Genomic DNA, 24,433 nt, shown 5'->3' on the forward strand with positions numbered 1-24,433 from the left:
GCCATCCACAGATCCCCCACATAACAGCGTCCTCCACAGATCCCCCACATAACAGCGTCATCCACAGATCCCCCACATAACAGCGTCATCCACAGATCCCCCACATAGCAGCGCCATCCACAGATCCCCCACATAACAGCGTCATCCACAGATCCCCCACATAACAGCGCCATCCACAGATCCCCCACATAACAGCGCCATCCACAGATCCCCCATAACTATGTCATACCCAGCCGCGTCAGCGGCTCATATGGGAAAATCCAAGCAAATGGACGTCTAGCACAATTCCCTTAGAATATCGCATCGCACATCGTTATCGCAATTTTTAGGGCCCTAATCGCAATCGCACAAAATTCCCATATCGTGCAGCCCTAATATATATATATATATATATATATACACACATACACACACACACTGCATATATTAAACAGTATTATAGATGCAATATGTACAGATATATAATATATATTGCAGTGTACTGATATGTGAGGTACGAGGTATAATAGATGCAGTGTGTACAGATATATAGTATATACAGCAGTGTACTGATATGTGAGGTACGAGGTATAATAGATGCAGTGTGTATAGATATATTGTATATAAAGCAGTGTACTGATATGTTAGGTACGAGGTATAATAGATGGTGTGTACAGGTATATTGTATATACAGTATTGGATTGATATGTGAGGTACGAGCTGTAATTTATACCTCACATATCAATACACTGCTGTATATACTATATACCTGTACACACTGCATATATTATACCACGTTCCTCACATATCAGTACACTGCTGTATACACTATACATCTGTACACACTGTATCTATTATGCCTCTTTTGTGTGCGAGGCCTGTTTTGTAATCCCAATCCGGCCCTGATGGCATAAATTATAAAACAGCAGCGAACATAGTTCATGGAACAAAGAGAGAGGCCTGGAATGGGTAGTGGGAGGGGCTATAAAAGGAGAATGGGGGCCCAATTTAGATTCTTGCTATGGGGCCCAGTGATTTCTATGTAAGCCTTTGACAGGAGCAGAGAGATAAGAGAAGTGACAGATGACACAGAGTTTAGATTACAGGTTGAATTAACCCTTTAGGATCAAATTGGCTTCTCAGGAGATAAATATGTTAAAGGCATCTCATTCAGTAGCTATATAACTAAGGGTGGGTTCACATCTCCTTTATGGATTCCGTTAAGTGGGGACTGTGGGGACTATTTTATTATCAGCCAGTGACTGTGTTACTGTAATACTGTTATCAGTTCAGCACATAGTTTTCCCTGTGCATTCACATTTCACTTCACTTGGCTCGTTGTTCTACTGTCAGTGTCAGACTGTTGTCACTGTGGGTAACAATGCACAACAGACAACAATGCACACCACAGTGACGGCTCCTGAGTCCTCCTGTCCGGCGTCAGCCTCAGCTTCCCTTCCCTTCACTATAATCAATCCCTCTTCCTGATCCTGACTCACTCATTAGAGAGCTGAAGAGCCGACTGAGTCAGCAGCAGCAAGTGAATCGAATGGATAGCATCTGCGCATGCGCACCGGCACCTAGAGTCTTCGGTTCACTTGCGAGTCAGCTCAGCAGTCAGTGACTCAGCAAGTGAACCGAAGATCCGATTCATGAACCGATTCATCTGAAAGATCCGAACTTCCTATCACTACTGAGGTCATATCCGGCGGGCCGCGGCATTACAGGAACAGCACCAGCTGCTCTGACGTCCTGCCGCCGGATATACGTCACAGGATATCCGGCGGCAGGGCGTCAGAGCCGCTGGTGCGGTTCCTGTAATGCCGCGGCCCGCCGGATATGACCTCAGTGCGCCCGCGGTTATCCCTCCTGCACGCTGCGCTGTGTACAACCTATTCAGCAGTTTCGACCAGCACACGGCCCACAGCGCTCAGCCACACCAGCCCGCGAGACAGCAGGAGCTTCTGGAGCAGGTATCAGATAAACTCATCCAGTTGGAAGGACAATCATAGTGCTGTTATGATTTATGGACACAGCTCTCAGCATGCTTAGCCAGCCTTCTATCTGGCTGTTTCTGAGCCTGTGGACTGTCACTCTCAAGAAGCACAGCCAGATAGAAGGCTGGCTAAGCATGCTGAGAGCTGTGTCCATAAATCATAACAGCACTATGAAAATTACTGACTGGCTAAGCATGCTGAGAGCTCAGTCTAAATAACATAACACAAAGAAATTACTGTTTCTAGCTGCTAGTCCACAGCAGCTAGAAACAGTAATTTCTTTAAAGGGATTCTGTCACCAGGTTTGACCCCTGTCAGCTAAACATATGCTGATGTTCAGGGCGTCTTCACGATTCCTAATGTGGGCTTATAAATGTCATATGTGGGCTTATTTAGCTAAAAAACAGCTATTACTAACCTGTCAGTCAAACAAATAAGGTGCCCAAGGGGATGTTAATGGTTGCAAGATGCCCGCCGCACCCACCACCGTTCGTGCCCAGCGCCGCCTTTCCGGACTTCTGCACCGCCTCCTAATCCTCTGTGCCGCCTCTCGCTCTCCCTCCCTCCCCCCTCCTTCTGCTGTAAGATCCTGATGCGCCCGTGCAGACTTCTCCATTTGGCTTCTTACAGCGAAGTGCGCATGCGCCGGCATTTCGCTCAACCCCTGTATGTGCGAGATCTTACAGCAGGAGGAGGGGGGAGGGAGGGAGAGCGAGAGGCGGCACAGAGGATTAGGAGGCGGCGCAGAAGTCCGGAAAGGCGGCGCTGGGCACGAACGGCGGCGGGTGCGGCCGACACCTTGCATTCATTAACATCCCCTTGGGCACCTTATTTGTTTGACTGACATCAGCATATTTTTAGCTGACAGGGGTGAAACCTGGTGACAGAATACCTTTAATGTGTTGTGTTATTTAGACACAGCTCTCAGCATGCTTAGCCAACCTTCTATCTGACTGGCTAAGCATGCTGAGTTCTGTGTCCATAAATCATAACACAGCTCTATGAAAATTACTGTTTCTAGCTGCTGTTGTCCACAGTCCATAGCAGCTAGAAAACAGTAATCTTCATAGTAATGTTAAATGATCACTATAGTGTCAGGAAAACAAAGCGGTTTTCCTGACACTATAGTGCCCTGAGGGTGCCCCACCCTCAGGGTCCCCCTCCCGTGCTCCCCCTCCATGTTGCCAAGATAGACGCCAAATGAAGGGGTAGTTGCAGGAACAAAATACTTTAATGGTATCGATAAAATATATATGTAATTAAGACACTGAGTGCAGTTCCATAAAAAGGCCCAGAAAAATCCTCAGCACCAGGCCCATGATGCTCTTAATCCGGCCCTGATCACAGAGAGTGTTTGTTTTAATAATATACACATAAGTCCCTTGGTGCAATAAAGGCATTGCCGTTGCACCCAGAGGCTCCATCACTCTCCTACAGGCCACATTCCGACCACTTTGACTGACGAGGCCAGGCAATGCAGACGTAAACACTCCTGGCCCAGAAGTCTTGCTCTTGCACCTTCACTTTAGTGTTTGTCGAAGGGGCAGTACAGTAAAGAAGCACTGCAGCCGATGGATTCTGTTGTGCACCTGCGCTAAACATAGACTGTGGAGCAAGAAGGGATTAGCACCATTAGATTCAGCTGCCAAAAGCACGTCTCCCATGTCAGCTGGTTTTATTGAGAGGTGTTTAGTGACAGATTCCCTTTTATTAACAAAATCTGGGTTTCTGTTCTTGGCATCTAAAAATAAATGTCCATTTTGGTAAGGTCCTAGTTACTGTGATGTTCAACCTCATAGTTGGTAGCCATATTACATAGCTATTAACCCCTAGAACATTATGGATCTAAAGGGTAGCTGTTAACTTAGTGATGCATTGCAATCTGTGGTCATCATGTTATAGAGAAGGAGTTTCTAAAGAGATTGATAAATTGTTTGTGGGGAAAGTTGTAGTTTAGGCTAGTTTCACATCCGCGGCTGTCCTCTCTGGCAGGCTGTTCCAGCATAGAAGTTAAACCGTTGCGTGCAGAGGTTTTTGTCCATCCGATTCCTGATGCGAATACATATACGTACATATGGCAAAGTGTTGACCATAAATGTGTGAAATTTTATTCAGAAGGAAGCTGCTGATGGCGAATGAAGTGGTGCTGTATACCATCACACCCAGTATACCTGCAATTACAGTATAGCTAAGACACAATGATTGTCTATTGCTAGAAGAGCTGCAGGTGAATCGCGGAATTTTAGCCTAAATGTTGTTGAAGCTTTTTTAAGGCTCTGTCCCATTCTCCACGATCAATGCCTAGCTTTCTAAAATAGGTTTAAAAAATTTTTTACTCTTTGGGATTGGCCAACGCTTTCTAGAAGGATCATTGAGAGCCGAATGCTTTGTGTTTTAACATGTACGTACCTATTTTCTGGAGTCATTGTTCACTCCATAATAAATTATTCGGATATTCTGCCTGGTAATGAGTGCTGAACAAAGAGAACAGCACGTGGATTGGCGCTTGTTGGTTCCCGCCATTTATATGCAACAATTATTGCTAGTATGAGGACAAACACATTTACCTTTGTTGGCAGCGCATACCCTGTGTACACAAGACAGTGTGCTGCTGACAAAGAAGCATTTTTAATGCTGCATAATAAATAGTGTCGCCATACAAATGCTCATTTGCCTGATTGTGAGGTGATTGGCAGCATGTTTACATTGGGCAGTGATTAGGAAAGCTACCCTTGGGCCATTTAAAAGGACTCTTAAATTAGTTTACAGGGTTCTGCCATGTGTTAGTGGTGCCTAATTAAAATGACACCTGTCAGAAAGGGGTATTGTTTAAATTCAGTATTCATAGCAAACTTTTTTGTAAAGTATTGCTGACTGGTTTTCATTTTCCTTTTGGAAGTACTATACCATTGAAAATTAAATATTGTCCCTTCGCAGTCAGCACAGAGAAATTTCCTACATAGATTTTTAGTTTACTGCTGCTGTGAAGGGATGATATCTGCTAGTATAATAGCACAGTAATAGAACTGAATAAACAGTATGGCTGCTCTGGTGTTTTCCAGATAGACCTAGATAAGGATGCCCACAAAAGAGTATTCACTTAACAGTGTAATAAGTGATTCTGTAATTGGGACACTCCAAACAAAGTTAAAGAGGACCTGTCACCACAACATGCATTGCAGTCTACAGCCAGCATGTTATAGAGCAGGAGGAGCTGAGCAGATTGATATATAGTTTTATAGGAAAAGATTAAGTAAGGGTACTTTCACACTTGCGGCAGGGCGGATCCGACAGGCTGTTCACCCTGTCGGATCAGTCTTTCCGCTATTTCGGCGTGCCGCCGGACCACCGCTCTGTCCTCATTGACTAATGGACGGGGCGGAGCTCCGGCACAGTTCGCCGGAGCGGCGGTCTGGCGGCACGGCGAAATAGCGGAAGGACGGATCCGACAGGGTGAACAGCCTGTCGGATCCGTCATGCCGCAAGTGTGAAAGTAGCCTTAAATGTATAATTAATACATTTAATTGAATGATAGCATTCACCATGAAGTGTGTATACGTAGATAGCTGTCAGTCACTGATAACACCTCCTCTGTGAACAATGAAACTAGAAATACCAGAGATCCAGATGTATAATATTACACATTTTACTGAATCTTTTCCCGCAAAACTATATATCCATCTGCTCAGCTTCTCGTGCTCTAGAACATGCTGTCCACAGATTGTATTGCATTTCATGGTGACAGATCCTCTTTAAGTAGAAACTAATAAAATACAACTCCAAAAACTTGGGATGCTGTGTAAACTGTAAATTAAAACAGAATCCAATGATTTGCAAGTCTCATAGACCCATATTGTATTCACAATTGATCATAGAACACATATCAGATGTTGAAAGTGAGACATTTTACCATTTTATGAAAAAAATTACTCATTTTAGAACTTAATAGCAGCAATGCATCTCCCAAAAATTGGAACATGGCCATATCTACCATTGTGTAGCATCCCCTCTTGTCTGTTGTAGGATTCTATTTGCTCAACAATTCTGAGTCATTTTTGCTTGATTTTTCGTTTTGGTAAAAGGTCAGTTAAACACATGGGGCCAGATATATCATTAGGCTAAGTCACTTTTATGGAGTCAAAAAGTCGCAAAAAAATGCGCAAATCAAAATTTTGCGACTTTTTTGCGACTTTTTGAAGGCAAGCGCTAAGCACTCCAGTTTTGAGAAAATGGGCGTTTTGCCTTATGCAAATGATTGGCAAGACAAATTTACTATTGCGACTTTTTTAAAAAGTCGCAAAAAAGTCGCAAAAAAGTCCCAATTTCACTCCAGCGAGGACCATGCTTATCTTATGAGACTTTTTAATAGAACATGCGACTTTTTCATAAAAACGTGCGACTTTTTCATCAAGATGTGCGACTTTTGTAAAGCTGCTTACTGACGGATAAACTGCTACCGTCAAACCACATTTATTATAGTCTTAAAGGGCCGATCATAAATCTGACTTGGCTAAAACTGACTTTAGCCATATGTTAAAGTGGAGTGAGCTGTCAGAGGAATGATAAATCTGGCCCATGGACTCTTCTGCCATGCTGTTGTGATTGATGCAGTATGTGGTTTAGTATCGTCTTTGTGAAGTATGCAAGGCCTTTCCGGAAAGTGACATTGAATGTAAGCATATGTTCCAAAACCTCTATATACTGTTCAGCATTGGTGCCTTTCCAGATGTGTAGGCAGCCCACGCCATAGGCACTAATGCAACCTCATACCATGAAAACCGAGATGCAGCAGGCATTTGAACTGTGCGCTAATAACTAGCTGGATGGTTTCTATCCTCTTAAGTCCACAGGACACGGACTCAGTGGGTTCCAAAAAGAATTTCAAATTTTGATTCATCTGACCACAGAACAGTTTTCTGTTCTGCCTCAGTACTTTTTAAATGAGTGTTGGCCCAGAGAAGAAGGCAGTTTTTTTGGACCATGTTGACATATGGCTTTTTGTTTGCATGATAAGCTTTGACTTGAAATTGTGGATTGCATTGCAGAATGTTCCTGAGCCCATGCAGTGATTCAGTACAGAATCATGCCTGTTTTTAATTCAGTGACACCTGAAGTCCCATAGATCAGGAGCTTCCAATATTGACTGTCGGTCTTCTACCTTGCACACATGGATTTCTCCATATTCTGTGAATCTTTCAGTGATATGTACCGTAGATTGTGGTTTATTCAAAGCCTCTGCAATTGTATGTTGAGGAACATTTTTCAGAAATTATTCCACAATTTGTAGATGCAGTGTTTCACAGATTGGTCAACCTCTGCCCATCTTTGCTTCAGAGAGATAGTGTTGCTGCCACCAAATTAATAATTTTCATGAAATGTAAGGTAAAATGTATCCCTTTCAACATCTGATGTGTTCTATTGTGAATAAAATATGGATGTATAAGATTTGCAATTGATTGCATTTTGTTTTTATTTACACTTTCAAAAAGCATCCCAGCTTTTTTTGGAATTGGGGTTGTATAGCCAGAAAACCCACCAATTATTTGTAAAAAATAAAATTACATAGAATATTCACATACAGGCTGTTAATGTGTTAAAAAAAAAGTTAGATCATCAGCATCTGATCGGCGGGGGTCCGACACCTGGTTTCACTTGAATGGAGCTTATCCCCGCCCAGGCAAGTTGATACTAGTCGTGACATCACTGGGCCAGCGGTAAACAGTGAGAAGGCCATGGCGCTGCTGGAGCACCGCTGCCTTCTCAAACAGCTGATCGGCGGGGGTCCCGGGCAGAGGATAGATCATCAGTTTAAACAAACTGCAGAACCCCTTTAAGGTTGTCCTGGATTATAGACCCGTCTTCTAATGGGCTGTTTGTTACTGCACGTCATGATCATTTAAATTAAAGGGGTCCTCCAATCTCATGACATTGGTGACCTATCTTTAGGATAAGTAATATCCAATTGGTGCGGGTGTCACACTCCACCAATCAGCTTTTCCCTACAGCCTGCGGCACTAGGACTAGAACTTTGAATGGCGAAGGAAGCAGGCAGTTCCATTCAAAGTCTAGTGGCTGTGCTTTGCTATTGCAGCTCAGCTGTCATTTAAGTGAATGGGAGCTGAACTGCAGTAACCCGAAGCGACCACTACACTTTAAAGGTCAGCTGCCTGTTCCATTCACAATGCTTGTTCCAGCACTGGAGCCTGCAGGGAGCAGCTGTTCGGTGGAGGACTGGGGTATTGGACCACCTCAGATTTCATATTTATGACCTATTTCAGAAGACTAGGAAACCCATTGAATAGGGCTTGGCCAATCTGAGATCAGGATCCTGCTACATAGATTTTTTTTTATTATTTTTTTTTAACAGTCTGGCACCTTGGACACACAGATCTTCATAGACATTATCCAAAAGGTTTATTTTCTTTTTCTTTGGAGAAATAAGAAAATGATACTTGTTAGCAATTGTTCACATAGCCTTTCAGATGGCAGCCGTAACTTAGAACATCGAGATTAGGCTGAGTTCACATCAGCGTTCAGTCTTTCTGTTCTTCGGTTCTGTTATAGGAACAGAAGAATGGAAAGGATGGATTTGAGACACAACTGAGCCGAATGGAGCCTATGTGCCCCATAGACTATAATAGAGTGCGTCAGAGGAAGAGGTTCCGCTCAGAGGAAGATGTTTGAAGTGGAGACAAAAGTCCTGCATGCACTCCTTTTGTCCCTGCTTCAAACTTCTTCCTCTGAGTGGAAACCTAACAGACTCCATTATAGTCTACGGGGTCCGTAGGCGAATTCGTCCTTTGTTTTTCTGCTCCTATAACAGAGCAGAACAGGCTGAACGCTGATGTGAACTCTGATGTGACATTGCTATGAAGTCAGGTGTGCTCCAATGCAGGCAGCAGGAGCCGAGCCTGTGTCATACTCTAGAAAGATACTTTCACACTAGCGTTGCCAGAACTGCCTGCCGGATCCGGAAATCCGTATGCAAACAGATATATATTTTTTTTTTTACGGATACAGATCCGACTTATTCATTGAAATACCGGATCCGTCTTTCTGATATCATACAGAATACCGGAGCTGGTATTTAATGTTTTCAAAGCTAGAAAGAACTGTGCATGCGCAGACGGGAAAACTGGATCGGTAGTGTTCCGGAATTTCGGCTGGAAAAACTGCAGCAAGCTGCTGTATTTTGTCCGGTCAAATACCGTACAAGGGACGGAACGGAAGACATCCTGATGCATACTGAGCGGATTGCTTTACATTCAGAATGCATTGGGACAAAACGGAAGCGTTTTTTTTTCCGGTATTAACACCCTTTACCGGATTTCAATACAGGAAAAGAATAACGCTAGTGTAATAGTACCCTTAATTCATTTTGACACAGTTTCCTGAAAAGATGAAGTTACCACCTCCGGTAGATGTGATTATTTGTTAGCATTAGACAGAATGCTGTTTTATTGACTGTTAACAGCTGTTTACCTCAGAAAAACATTGTTCTGTTCACCAGAACGCTGCTACTATGTTTATGGTCTGGGTTAGCAAAGTGCTGCTTTTCTGTCCTTCCAATACGTTGCCAAAGTAGTATTACAACTTGCCCATTAAAAGTGATTAGGAGATCATGTAGACAATTTCCAGACTGAGTTTTTATTTGAGGCTTTTCATGGAGTGGTCCTGAGGGTGGAAGCTAATATGGCTTTGCGTTAAAGAATCTGTCACCAATGACACAACCCCCCCCCCCCCCCCCATTCAAAAATGTGCATAGATGCATAGCTGTGGTTCACCTGATTAAAACATTGTTTTTCTTTTATTGATCTGAAGCTTCATTCCTGAGTTTGATACTTTTTCCTAATATGCAAATTGTTTGGTGCAATGAGCACATCACCTTTGTCACCTTTGCACCGAAGCCTCACTCCTTTCTGTTTTCAGCCCTTCCCTGTCTGCTTTGATTGACAGGGCTAGGCAGCCATGGATGAGCTGGCCACAGAAAGGAGCAGAGCTTGGGTGTAGATGCCATCATTGCACCAAATTCCTAACTTGTATATTAAGAAAAAGTATCGTAACTCTGGAAAGGAGCCTCAGATCAATGAAAGAAAAACTGAATTTTAATCAGGTGAACTATAACAACGTCTATGCAAACAGTTTGATAGGAAGGTCGCTGGTTACAGGTTTCCTTTAAGGCCACATTCACATGACGGTGGCGCCACCGTTTCCGTGTTGTGGACGTCAAACTGCAAGTCAGCAAAACACTGTCACCAGCCGTGTAAACTCTGCATTGTGGTGCAACCCATTGCTTTTAATGAGTCCGCGATCCCCAAGATGTGGCGAAAGATAGGACGGGTCCCATCTTTTGCAGCTTGGAGGCACATACCCGGAAGCCCATGGAAACACACGGTAGCCCTTACGTGGGCTTTGGGTCTGAGCCTCTGCACCGCAAAAGACAGGATATGTCCTATCTTTCACCGCATCTTGCAGATCACGGACCACGTTGAAGGCAGTGGGTCTGCACCGTGATACGGAGTTCACAGTGCCTGTGTTTGTGGACCTGCAGTTTGTGGTCCACAACACTAGCATGGTGGCACCACAGTCATGTGAATGTAGTGCTAAAATCCTACGTTTCTCTCGCACTTTTAGGAAATAATTACTCCTCCAAAGGTTTATTCTAGACACTTCATCTGTATTTATGGCACTATATTGTCATAAAAAGTGGATTTCTTAGCGAAATACAAATGAATGAGTTTTTACTTAACCTGTTTAGGAAATACCGGTACGCCCTAATGTCCCAATCCTTAAGGACACAGGACGTACCGGTACGTCCTATGTATTTCCTATCACCGGCGGGCGGTGATCGGAACAAGGTGATTGAGCAGGCACCTTGGCTAAATGTCCCGTGACAAGTCAATTCAGACCTGTGGTTTGTAGCTTTTTATGGTGCGGCGGTGGGCGGTGATGCCATCGGGTCCCCGTGGGGCTGTAGGGGGGGCCCGATGGCATGGAAGGCAGCGCGATGCCTTCCTGAGGCATCGGCGCTGCCTTCCTGTGATGAGCCCGAGTCATGTAATAGGTAATTTGACATGTAATATCTATATCTGCGGAGAATAAACCGTTCCACCGGCATATTAAACTTCTAAACCATTGATACGTACCTATCCGGTCCTTAACCGATTAAATTTGCTACTTAAATACCCTAGGTAGCGCCTCCTGTGATTGTACGCAGTGACGCACCTTACTTGGCTATTTTAGCCGGAATAATTGGTGACTTGTGGGGAGTGGAAACAGCCCACCTCCATCCCTACAAGCGCACCGTGGTATCCGCCCCCCTTCACGGTTGGACAAATCACATACAGAGGAGATTTGGCCGCAACATAGAGGGGCGGCACTGTTTAGTGCTGCTCCCGATCATGTGATCCCATATGGTGACGTGACCATATACGTCATGAGTTTGATCATGTGCTGTTGGGGGTGGAGCCAAATAGACGCGCGAGGCTTAAAAAGGACGCCAGCGCGAGTTCTCGCTCCCCACTGCCACATGCAGGAGAGGAGCGGACCCAGGACACAAACAACTTGGCAAGCTAAGTAAACTCTGTTCTACTCACAGGATTGTCTTTCACTTGCTATAGCCGGTAATTGAGGCTGAAACAAGCACACACTGTTTTTCTTCTGTTTGAAGTCCGGGTATTGGTTGGTCCCCTGATGATCTGGCGTACAGCCAGTGAAACGTGTAGGGACATTTTTGCTAGATATTGGTCTGTCTGCCCTAGTATGTGAATGGTCTGTTTCCGACTAAGCTGGGCAGTCACTGTACAGTCCTGAGAGCCATCTAGAGACAGTCAGAGAGGAGTTCATTTGTAACAGTTAGGACATAGGGACATCTTTAAGGGAAGATACCCAGCATCTGTCTCCCTCTTATATTCTATCCCCTTTTTTTCCTAACTCACCCTCTGAGTAAGCCAGTGAACACACCTCCTGGCTGCTTTTATAAATCCCTACCAGTTCACTTTGGTTGGCAGTTTAGTGTTACCTCCTAGTGAGGTTGATGTTGTACAAGTAAACTTTTTGGGCCTATTATTTTAAGCTTTGATAATAAAAGTATGTTTTAAGGTTTTCCCATTATTCAATTTATTACAAGGTTTAACAAAGTTTGTAAAATCAGTTTTGAATATGTTGAGGGGTGTAGTTTCTAGAATGGGGTGATTTTTGGGTGGTTTCTATTATGCAAGCATCACAAAGTGACTTCAGACCTGAACTGGTCCTTGAAAAGTGGGTTTTTGAAAATGTATGAAAAATTTCAAGATTTGCTTCTAAACACCTAAGCCTTGTTACATTCCCAAAATGATCCAAACATGAAGTAGACATATGGGGAATGTAAAGTAATAACTATTTTTGTAGGTATTACTATGTATTATAGAAGTAGAGAAATTGAAACTTTGAAATTAGCTAATTTTTCAAAATCTTTTGCTAATTTGGTATTTTTTTGTAAATAATTTTTTTTATTTTTTTTGCCATTACGCCCCATGACAGCACCTGTGAGAGATCCTCCTCCTTCCGGACAGGAAACAGGAACTTCCCAGATCTTTAAATTGGTCCCTTGCCTTCCACCACTCAGTTCTTTCCTGTTTCCTGTCCAGGGACAGGAGGATTTCTTTCCAGGTCTATTTTTTTGGCTGCAGGACCTCTAGGGTTAAATGGAAACCTAGTGGAAGTACCTGTCAGCGTAAGTCTCCACTAGGAGCCGCTGAGAAGCCCGACGTCTTTTCTTCCCTTCTTCGATAGCCATGGGGGGATGCCTGTAGCTGCCTGTGGCCCTGCCTAGCCGGCGAAGTTGAGGGGGGAGGTGGATCTTCTCCTCTCATTGAGGCAGGCAGAGTCTGGGCGTGCGCGTCGCACAGGAAGTGACGCGTGCGTTCCACCGGAATGGGAGGGGCTTAACATGGTGGGCGCTGCCCATTTGAAAAAGGGAACGGCAGGCGGCACTTACAGCCCTCCATTGGCCCCCCTTGAAGCAGCATTATCATGCAGGAAGAAGGGGAAGTACAACCGCGCACTGACAGACAGGAGCAGCTTTCTGAATCCAGCATGGTTAAAGAAGCCCTAAGAAAAGCTTCCCACAAAACAAGAGCTAAGGAGTGTGGAATTTGCAAGCGGAAGTTGGATTTGTCTTACCCCAAAACATGTTGTCAACCATGTCTGGATAAGTTAGTGGCAGAGGAGTCGCCATTTTTATTGCAAAGTATCCAAGACTTAGTTAAAAATGAAGTCCGTTCTTCTGTGGAAGATCTTAAAAAATCCCTGCCTAGCTCATCCAGACATAAGAGGGCTCAGGCGATAGTGGAGGATACTATAGGCTCTGAGTCTGAGGAGGGCGCTATTGCAGACTCAGATTCCTCCTCTGAGGATTTGACAGGGAAGCCGTTATTTAGAGCGGAAGATACGGATCTACTATTGAAGGCGGTTAGATCCACGATGGAGCTGGAGGAAGAAAAGGAATCCAGGTCTAGACCAGAGCTTATGTTTGAGAGCCTAAAGCCTAAAAAGTCTAGGGTGTTCCCCATTTAGGACTGTATCAAAGACCTGATTAAACGTGAATGGGAGAAACCTGATAAAAAATTCTTTATCCCTAGAGCGGTCAAGAGAAAGTACCCCTTTGACGATCAAGAAGTATCAGCTTGGCAGGAAGTACCAAGGGTAGACGCTCCCGTAGCAAAGATAAATAAGAAGTCAGCTCTCCCGTTTGAGGATTTAGGGTCCCTTAAAGATCCCATGGACAAAAGGGCTGATGCATACTTAAGGAAGAATTGGGAAGCTTCCACTTCTGCCTTTAAACCAAATATAGTGACTACTTCAGTGGCAAAGTCATTAAAGCTCTGGTTGGAGGAATTATAGTCTCATATAGAGAACAAGACTCCTAGGGATCAGCTGCTGGAGGCTATACCAACTATGGCCAGTGCAGTGGACTTTATCTCGGATGCCTCCGCTGATGCATTGAGACTTTCTGCTAGAGCGGCCGCACTGTCCAATTCAGCCAGAAGGTCCTTATGGTTGAAGGGGTGGAAGGGCGATGTGGCTTCAAAGTCTAAGCTTTGTGCCCTCCCTTGCCAAGGAGATTTTTTGTTTGGGTCGGCCTTAGATGATATCTTGGATAAGGCATCTGATAGGAAAAAAGGATTTCCACCACCGTCCTTTCCTAGACAGGGGAAGCCATTTCGGAGTTATGAGAGAAGGGAAGGTTTCGGGGACAAAAGGAAAAGAAGGGAATGGAGATCCGATAAATCAAAAAGTGTGCGGTTTAAATCCAGACCTCAAACTTCAAGTTCCACTCAACAATGACGCCAGACCCCAAGTAGGCGGTCGTCTTTCTTTATTTTTTCCAGCCTGGGTAAAGGGTATTTTAAAGGAAGGCTATCGCCTAGTCTTCAAAAGGCTACCACCCAGGACATTCAAAATTACTTAATTAAACCAAAATTCTCCAAAACAGGCGGCACTTACGGAGGAAATAAACAACCTCCTGGAAAAGGCAGTCCTTGTTCCAGTCCCAAAAAACGAGCAAGGAGAGGGTTTTTATTCAACCCTATTTCTGAGCCTATTGCCCAGAGTGATCCATAAGATCAGGGGGGAACAGGCAACAGTGATGCTAATAGCACCATTTTGGCCAAGAAGAGTCTGGTTTGCCTGGTTGAGGAGACTTTTGCTTGGTTGAGGAGACTATCAATAGCTGATCCCTGGGTGCTTCCAGAAAGACAGGACCTATTATATTAGGGCCCACTACATCATCCAGAAGTCAAGAACCTCCACCTGACAGCCTGGATTTTGAGAGGACATTCTTCAGGTCTAGAGGCCTATCAGAACAAGTCATTGGGACTCTCCTAGCTAGTAGGAAAAAAGTCACCTCCGAAATCTATCTGAGGGTATGGAAGACCTTCCTTCAGTTTGCAGGTCCAGGCTTAGACTTGAGATCACCCAACATCCCATTAATTTTAAATTTTTTACAGGAAGGCCTTAACAAAAAGCTTAAACCCAGCACTCTCAAGGTACAGGTCTCAGCACTGAGTGTCCTATTTGACTTTCGATTGGCTACTCATCCTTGGGTCAAAAGGTTCATTAAGGGATCCTCTAGACTATGTCCTATAGTTAAACTAAGTCAGCCCCATGGGACCTTAACCTGGTTCTTTCTGCTCTAACCAAGGCCCCGTTTGAGCCTCTTGGGGACGTCCCCTTAAGGATGCTGTCCTATAAGACTGTATTTTTAGTGGCCATTACATCCGCCAGACAAGTAGGAGAACTATCCGCTTTGTCCTCTTCCCCACCATATACTCAGATTCTGGAGGATAGAATTGTTTTCAAACCGGATCCTGCATTCCTGCCCAAAGTAGTGTCAGTATTCCATAAGTCTCAGGAAATAGTTCTCCCTTCCTTTTGTCAGGACCCAAAGAATGAAGGATGAAAATCCTTTCATACTTTAGATGTCAGAAGGTGTGTCTGTGCATATTTAGAGTCTACGAAGGGCTTTAGAAAAACCCTGCAACTCTTTGTTCAGTTTCAGGGTCAGAACAGGGGTTCTAAAGTTACAAGCCGTACTTTAGCCAGATGGATCAAGAGAGCGATGGGTTTGGCATATTCACAATCAGATTGTCAGGTCCCTTCAGATTTTTCAGCCCATTCCACCAGGGCAGTAGCCTCTTCCTGGGCAGAAAAAGGGTGCGCTACCATTGAACAAATCTGTAGCAACGATAGCCATGGGGGGATGCCTGTACAACGTGGGGTTTCCCCTCTACGTTTTACAAGCACTATAGGTTGGACCTTTCATCTGTGCAGGATATGTCTTTTGGGAGAAAGGTGCTGCAGGCTGTATTCCCTCCCTAATAGTTATCTAGTCTAGTCTCTCACAGTTGCTGTCATGGGGCGTAATGGAAATACTTCAATTACTCTTACCGGTAATATGTTTTCCATGAGTCCATGACGGCACCTACATAATTCCCTCCCTAATAAAAAAAAAATATATATATATATATATATATATAATGAAAAAAGAGAAATCTATTCTATGGTATTGTGCCAAAGAAGAGATATGCCTGGCATATATTTGGCGCAGTGTTTTTTTTCTGGTGTGCTTTCTTGCTTGTGTTTTTAGTTTCACTATATATAGGTGCTTTGCTGGTCCCAGGAATCTTGTCAAATACTGAGTGGTGGGAGGCAAGGGAACAATTTAAAGATCTGGGAAGTTCCTGTTTCCTGTCCGGAAGGGGGAGGATCTCTCACAGGTGCTGTCCAGAGCTCATGGAAAACATATTACCGGTAAGAGTAATTTAAGTATTTTTACTCCATTTTACTAGTGTCATGAAGTACAATATGTGACGAAAAATCTATCTCAGAATGGCCTGGATAAGTCAAAGCGTTTTAAAGTTATCACCACATAAAGTGAAACTGGTCAGATTTGCAAAAAATGGCCTGGTCCTTAAAGGGAATCTGTCACCTATTTTGACAATATAAAACCGTTAACAGCAATGTGCAATAAAGTACCTTCTTACCTACATGTGTCTTCTTTCTTTTATTCAACTTTTCATTCTTATTAAAAAGCGATTTTTCTGATATGTAAATGAAGTCTCAAGGTGCCCAGAGGGGCGTTATTACTCTGCTCTAGTGCCCAGTAACACCCCTTCCTGCAGTGCCCAGCCGGCCTTTCTTCCAAGCCCAGCACGTCTCCTAAGAAATAAATGTCCTCCCACATACTTGCCGAACGGCGCCGCCCCCTCCACTACGTCATTTAATTTATTCACTGCATTGTCTGTGCTCCCTCCTCTCTTTGCCTACGGCGCCGCCCCCTCCCCACTACGTCATTTAATTTATTCACTGCATCGGCCCTTGCTTCCTCCTCTCTTGGCCTACGGCGCCACCCCCTCCCCACTACGTCATTTAATTTATTCACTGCCCTTTGCTTCCTCCTCTAGAATCTCTCAGAGGCAACAGCGCTCTGATTACGTCACTGGGCTCGGCCCATGCCCAGTGACACTAGTGAGGCTGTTGCCCTCTGGAGGAGGAGTATCGCGCAGGCACTCAGCGATACTGCGTCTGCGCGGGATTTCGGAGGACAAGAGAGGAGGAAGCAAGGGCCGGTGCGTGCAGTGAATAAATTAAATGACTTAGTGGGGAGGGGGCGGCGCCATAGGCCAAGAGAGGAGGAAGCAAGGGCTGATGCAGTGAATAAATTAAATGACGTAGTGGAGGGGGCGGCGCCATAGGCAAATAAAGGAGGTAGCACAGACGATGCAGTGAATAAATTAAATGACGTAGTGGAGAGGGGGCGGCATCGTTCGGCAAGTATGTGGGAGGACATTTACTTCTTAGGAGGCGTGCTGGGCTTGGAAGAAAGGCCGGCTGGGCACTGCAGGTGTGCGTTACTGGGCACTAGAGCAGAGTAATAACGCCCCTCTGGGCACCTTGAGACTTCATTTGCATATCAGAAAAATCGCTTTTTAATAACAATGAAAAGTTGAATAAAAAGACACATGTAGGTAAGAAGGTACTTTATTGCACATTGCTATGTTAACGGTTTTATATGGTCAAAATAGGTGACAGATTCCTGTTCTAAAGGGGTTAAAGGGATTCTGTCACCTGGATTTTAGTGACAGAGCTTTTAACATCATCACATCAGTCTGCTCGTTTTGTATTAAAATATACTGGTATTACTACCCGAAGTGTTGTCATTTGTCTCGAAAATCGCTTTTATTGATATGGTAATTACCTGAGTAAGGAGCCCAAGGGGTTGTCCCTCCGTCCATTGGAGCCCAGACACGCTCCTTCTCCTGGAGCCCAGCACCACCCCACTGCTAATTTATTCACTCCTCATTGCCGGCTGACGCATGTGCAGTGTGTCCTGTGAGGCCGATTCCAGGCACTGACGTGTATCCACGGCGCATGTGCGAGCTTAGGGCTGAGCGAACACATTCCGTGGATACACATGTCAGCGCCTGGAATCAGCCTCACCGGATGCACATGTGTCAGCCGGCAATGAGGAGTGAATAAATTAGCAGTGGGGCGGTGCTAGGCTCCAGGAGAAGGGGGCATGTCTGGGTTCCAATGGCCGGAGGGACAGCCCCTTGGGCTCCTTACTCAGGTAATTACCATATTAATAAAAGCGATTTTCTAGACAAATGATAACACTTAGGGGGTAGTAATACTAGTATATTTTAATACAAAACAAGCAGACTGATGTGATGTTAAAAGCTCTGTCACTAAAATGCAGGTGACAGAATCCCTTTAAGTAGCTTCATCAGGCACATCAGCATGTAATCTAACAAGTAGAGATAGGTATGCCTCCATACTATGGTGGATTAGCTGTAACGCTTTCCTGTCCTAAGCTCTGCTGTGATAATTGATCAGTCACTGATTAGGGTACTTTCACACTAGCGTTTTTCTTTTCCAGCATAGAGTTCCGTCACAGGGGCTCTATACCGGAAAAGAACTGATCAGTTTTATCCCCATGCATTCTCAATGGAGAATAATCCGTTCAGGGTGTCTTCAGTTTAGTCATTTTGACTGATCAGGCAAAATCAAAAACCGTAGCATGCTACGGTTTTATCTCCAGCGAAAAAAACTGAAGACTTGCCTGAATGCCGGATCCGGCATTTTTCCCCATAGGAATGTATTAGTGCCGGATCCGTCCTTCCAGTATGCGCATGCGCAGACCGGTAAAAATGTGAAAAAAGATACAAGACGGATCTGTCTGTCCGCATGACAAGCGGGTGAGACGGATCCGTTCTTGCAATGCATTTGTGAGACGGATCCGCATCCGGATGCGTCTCTCAAATGCTTTTAGTCACATCCAGATCGGCGTTACGGCAGGCAGTTCAGACAATGGAACTGCTTGCCGGATCACACTTCCACAAGTGTGAAAGTAGCCTTAGTGTTTCAAGCCGATAATGTTCTCATGTCTTGTGAGGTTTGGGTTTAAAGGAGTTATCTGATTTTATTTTATTTATTTTTTTATTTCATGCCTCACCCCCCAATCCCAAACTATTTTATCGGTACTTATTAAAAATCGCTGTGTTGAGATATTGGTACTCGCGCATGTGCTGTGGATTGTAACCAGGCTAAGATAGTGTACAGAATGTGATCACAGAAGTGCCAGTAGCCGCGTGCAGGAGTCCGGCTGCTCCTTTGGCATATTTGCAGAGAACATGTTTAAAAAAAAATTGTTCATAAATCACTATTATCTACAACATTCACAATGTCTTGTTAAAACAGCAGTTAAAGGGGTTTTCTGAGATTTTGTTACTGATTACCTATCCTGAGAATAGGTGATCAGTAGTGTTGAGCAAAGTGAAGCATCTGAAGTGGTATTCGGTTCAATGTTTAGTAAACCATCGGTTCCAAACAAATCCGAATTCCTTTCAGCTTTGTGGTAACTAATCTGTTTTCCTAAAATGACGGCTACAAATGTTAGAAGCGAAACTAAGTGTAGAGGAGAACGCAAGATCACCCATAATGCTGTGCAGCCAGACAGTCCAGAGAAGCCACCCCCTGTGATTTCACAGCCCTATAAAAGTCATCCCACGCGGTCTCCGCCATTGTCCTGTGAGCTGAGCATAGGGGAGACATGGCAAGTGGTCATGCGCTAAGGACAGTGTTGCTGAAAATTATTAATAGACGAATATTGGAGAGGGAGAGTTCAGGGAGGCTTATGCTACGTCAGATTTATTTATTTAACCACCTCCGGACCGCTGTACGCAGATTCGCGTTCCGGAGGTGGCAGCCCTGCGCTCAGCGACGCATATACGCGTCATCTCGCATGAGCCGGGATTTCCTGTGAACGCGCGCACACAGGCGCGCGCGCTCACAGGAACGGAAGGTAAGAGAGTTGATCTCCAGCCTGCCAGCGGCGATCGTTCGCTGGCAGGCTGGAGATGTGTTTTTTTTAACCCCTAACAGGTATATTAGACGCTGTTTTGATAACAGCGTCTAATATACCTGCTACCTGGTCCTCTGGTGGTCCCCTTTGTTTGGATCGACCACCAGAGGACACAGGTAGCTCAGTAAAGTCCCACCAAGCACCACTACACTACACTACACCCCCCCCCCCCCGTCACTTATTAACCCCTTATTAGCCCCTGATCACCCCATATAGACTCCCTGATCACCCCCCTGTCATTGATTACACCCCTGTCATTGATCAACCCCCTGTAAAGCTCCATTCAGATGTCCGCATGATTTTTACGGATCCACTGATAGATGGATCGGATCCGCAAAACACATACAGGCGTCTCCCTGGAGCCTTCCAGGGGGGGTGATCACCCCATATAGACTCCCTGATCACCCCCCTGTCATTGATCACCCCCCCCCTGTCATTGATCACCCCCCCCCCCGTCATGCTGCATTCAGATGTCCGTATGATTTTTACGGATCCACGGATACATGGATCGGATCCGCAAAACACATCCGGACATCTGAATGGAGCCTTACAGGGGCGTGATCAATGACTGTGGTGATCACCCCATATAGACTCTCTGATCACCCCCCCCTGTCATTGATCACCCCCCCCTGTCATTGATCACCCCCCCCTGTCATTGATCACCCTCTGTAAGGCTCCATTCAGACATTTTTTTGGCCCAAGTTAGCGGAATTATTATTTTTTTTTCTTACAAAGTCTCATATTCCACTAACTTGTGTCAAAAAATTAAATCTCACATGAACTCACCATACCCCTCACGGAATCCAAATGCATAAAATTTTTTAGACATTTATATTCCAGACTTTTTCTCACGCTTTAGGGCCCCTAGAATGCCAGGGCAGTATAAATACCCCACATGTGACCCCATTTCGGAAAGAAGACACCCCCAGGTATTCCGTGAGGGGCATATTGAGTCCATGAAAGATTGAAATTTTTGTCCCAAGTTAGCGGAACGGGAGACTTTGTGAGAAAAAAATAAAAAATATCAATTTCCGCTAACTTGTGCCAAAAACAAAAAATTTCTATGAACTCGCCATTCCCCTCATTGAATACCTTGGGGTGTCTTCTTTCCAAAATGGGGTCACATGTGGGGTATTTATACTGCCCTGGCATTCTAGGGGCCCCAAAGCGTGAGAAGAAGTCTGGTATCCAAATGTCTAAAAATGCCCTCCTAAAAGGAATTTGGGCCCCTTTGCGCATCTAGGCTGCAAAAAAGTGTCACACATCTGGTATCGCCGTACTCAGGAGAAGTTGGGGAATGTGTTTTGGGGTGTCATTTTACAAATACCCATGCTGGGTGAGATAAATATCTTGGTCAAATGCCAACTTTGTATAAAAAAATGGGAAAAGTTGTCTTTTGCCAAGATATTTCTCTCACCCAGCATAGGTATATGTAAAAAGACACCCCAAAACACATTCCCCAACTTCTCCTGAATACAGAGATACCAGATGTGTGACACTTTTTTGCAGCCTAGGTGGGCAAAGGGGCCCATATTCCAAAGAGCACCTTTCGGATTTCACAGGTCATTTTTTACAGAATTTGATTTCAAACTCCTTACCACACATTTGGGCCCCTAGAATGCCAGGGCAGTATAAATACCCCACAAGTGACCCCATTTTGGAAAGAAGAGACCCCAAGGTATTCGCTGATGGGCATAGTGAGTTCATGGAAGTTTTTATTTTTTTGTCACAAGTTAGTGGAATATGAGACTTTGTATGGAAAAAAAAAAAAAAAAATCATAATTTTCCACTAACTTGTGACAAAAAATAAAAAGTTCTATGAACTCACTATGCCCATCAGCGAATACCTTAGGGTGTGTACTTTCCGAAATGGGGTCATTTGTGGGGTGTTTGTACTGTCTGGCCATTGTAGAACCTCAGGAAACATGACAGGTGCTCAGAAAGTCAGAGCTGCTTCAAAAAGCGGAAATTCACATTTTTGTACCATAGTTTGTAAGCGCTATAACTTTTACCCAAACCATTTTTTTTTTTACCCAAACATTTTTTTTTTATCAAAGACATGTAGAACAATAAATTTAGAGCAAAATTTATATATGGATCTCGTTTTTTTTGCAAAATTTTACAACTGAAAGTGAAAAATGTCATTTTTTTGCAAAAAAATCGTTAAATTTCGATTAATAACAAAAAAAGTAAAAATGTCAGCAGCAATGAAATACCACCAAATGAAAGCTCTATTAGTGAGAAGAAAAGGAGGTAAAATTCATTTGGGTGGTAAGTTGCATGACCGAGCAATAAACGGTGAAAGTAGTGTAGGTCAGAAGTGTAAAAAGTGGCCTGGTCTTTCAGGGTGTTTAAGCACTGGGGGCTGAGGTGGTTAAGTAATTCCATATCCTAGAAAAGTCTGCAAAATGCAGAGAAATGGAGCTGGATGTTCCTGATGACATATTCTCATCGATATTAGATGATGTGGAAAAGGAGGAAAAGCAGATGGCAGAAGAAGGGCAGGAGGGCGCTGGGGTTGGAGAAGTGGGTATGCCAGAGCTGATTAATATTCCGAGTTTACTGTCAAATAATCTGCAGGAGATTGCAGGCAAGAACGGCAATAATACAGTATGCATATTGTCCCCCCACCTAACCAGTCAATCCCCATTCTAGCAACTGCCCCTGTTTAAAGGTGCCACGTGGCTATTAATAATGAACAAGGATTATACAGTGCAGTCTTCATTGCTAAATCAAAGGCAGCTGCAGGACCGCTCCATATGGCCATACCCTAAGGCAGAGTGGCCTTGGTATACCTGATTTATAGCAATTTGTGACTAATTTGAAACTAATCAAATTTCTTGGCGAAGTTTCTGTCGTCTGCCTCTACATATTTTAGGCGCATCCACCACCGGACTGAATCTGCATCAGCTCCATTGCTGGCGTAGATTTAGATCATTTTCTAGCCTAAAACAGGCGGAGAAATGATAAATGAGGCTGGCCCACACCACGCCTCTTTTTCTTTAACTGGTATACGTGGCGTGGATGGGGAAGAAGTTGCAGATTTGGCCATAAATCCCCTTTGCTACCGAATCTTTGACAGATATACACCAAAAGTTGACTTGTATGTATTCGTAAATGACCCCTAAAGTACACACAGGTATGTTTGGAATACTTTGGCAGACTTCTGAGGGCAGATGCTGTTAGTGATATTGGTGAAAATAACTTGTCAGGCTCCTTTTTAAAGAATCAGATGGCTTAAGGTGGATTTACACTTACTAATAATCGCTCATTCCTGATAATCTAAATGCGCTGCCGATCACCTGATGATTCTGTTGTTCGTGCAGGCACTCCTATAATTTCTGGGCAGCAGATCGTGCTGTCCGACTCCAAACTGTAATCTGCTGCCCAGAAACAATGATTCTGTATGGGGACGAGCGATTGCAATAGCGATCCCTCTTCCTCATACAGTAGAGGCGATCATGTAAATGTGGGGTCTCCTCCACTGAACGAGCAGCTGACTGTCGGGAAGAAACGCTTCCTTCCTGACAATCAGCTGCTCCATCGGCCCATGTAAACCTGCCTTTTAATATGTGCCAATTACTTGACTCTGCACCGATTTCTTGCAGAGTTTGTAGGATTTGTTAGAGTGTGGCGCCTTGTTTATGCACTTAAGCCAGTCTAAAGAAAGAGGGCTGCAATGTAATGCAACGGTAGAATCATGGAAAACACTGCAGCTGGAAGTGGCTGGCAGCATCTTATACACTGTGGGAACCAAGGATTGGGCATGTTGAAATCCAGGATTCCCAGTCTTCCTTTCTCCTGACATTTTGCTGTAAATAAACTCCATACACATAAGATAGTTGGCTGAAACCTTACATGTATTTTGTATGGTAATCTTAGAGTTCAGCAGATAATACTGAGTTGCAGTGATTTATCTTAGGGTACTTTCACACTAGGATTAGAAGAATCTGTCAGGCAGTTCCGGAGATCCTTTTGTTTCCGGATGCATATCCGTCTGACAAAGGCATTGAAATACCCGATCCGTCTCTCCGGTGTCATCCGGAAAAACAAATCCGGTATTATTATTTTTTTCACATTTTTAAAGGTCTGCACATGCGCAGACCGGAAAAACCCGATCCGTCAATGTGGCAATTTCTTAAACACTTAGTACCAGATTAGGGAATTAATACATTTCAATGGAAATTAATGCCGGCAAGTGTTCCGGAATTTTAGCCAGAGAAAATACCGCTGCAGTATTTTCTCTTGCCGAATACCATATAAGGAACGGAAGACATCCTGATGCATACTGAACTGATTGCTTTCCATTCAGAATCCATTAGGATAAAACAGTTTTTTTTTTTTTCGGTATTGTGCCCCTAGGACGGAACTAGATACCGGAAAACTTTAATGCTAGTGTGAAAGTACCCTTACAAGTCTGCTCTAGTTTAGCATATGTATAAAGTGGACAAGAGGAGGCAAAACCATAACTCAGTGCTTACTCACATAGAACATTTTGAGGGGAATTTATTAAGCCACGCAATTTTTTTTTTTAAGGTCACTTGTGCAAAAT

At 44.2% G+C, this 24,433-nt stretch overlaps 1 protein-coding gene across 2 annotated transcripts in view; it reads left to right on the forward strand.

The window, feature by feature from the left end:
- ADK (adenosine kinase) overlaps positions 1-24,433 on the forward strand; it is a 448,015-nt gene that overhangs the window by 352,729 nt on the left and 70,853 nt on the right. The gene's annotated exons all lie outside the window — the stretch shown is intronic.

The sequence above is a fragment of the Bufo bufo genome, chromosome 6 (assembly GCF_905171765.1).
Source record: "Bufo bufo chromosome 6, aBufBuf1.1, whole genome shotgun sequence".
In the NCBI taxonomy this organism is placed as follows: Eukaryota; Metazoa; Chordata; class Amphibia; order Anura; family Bufonidae; genus Bufo; species Bufo bufo.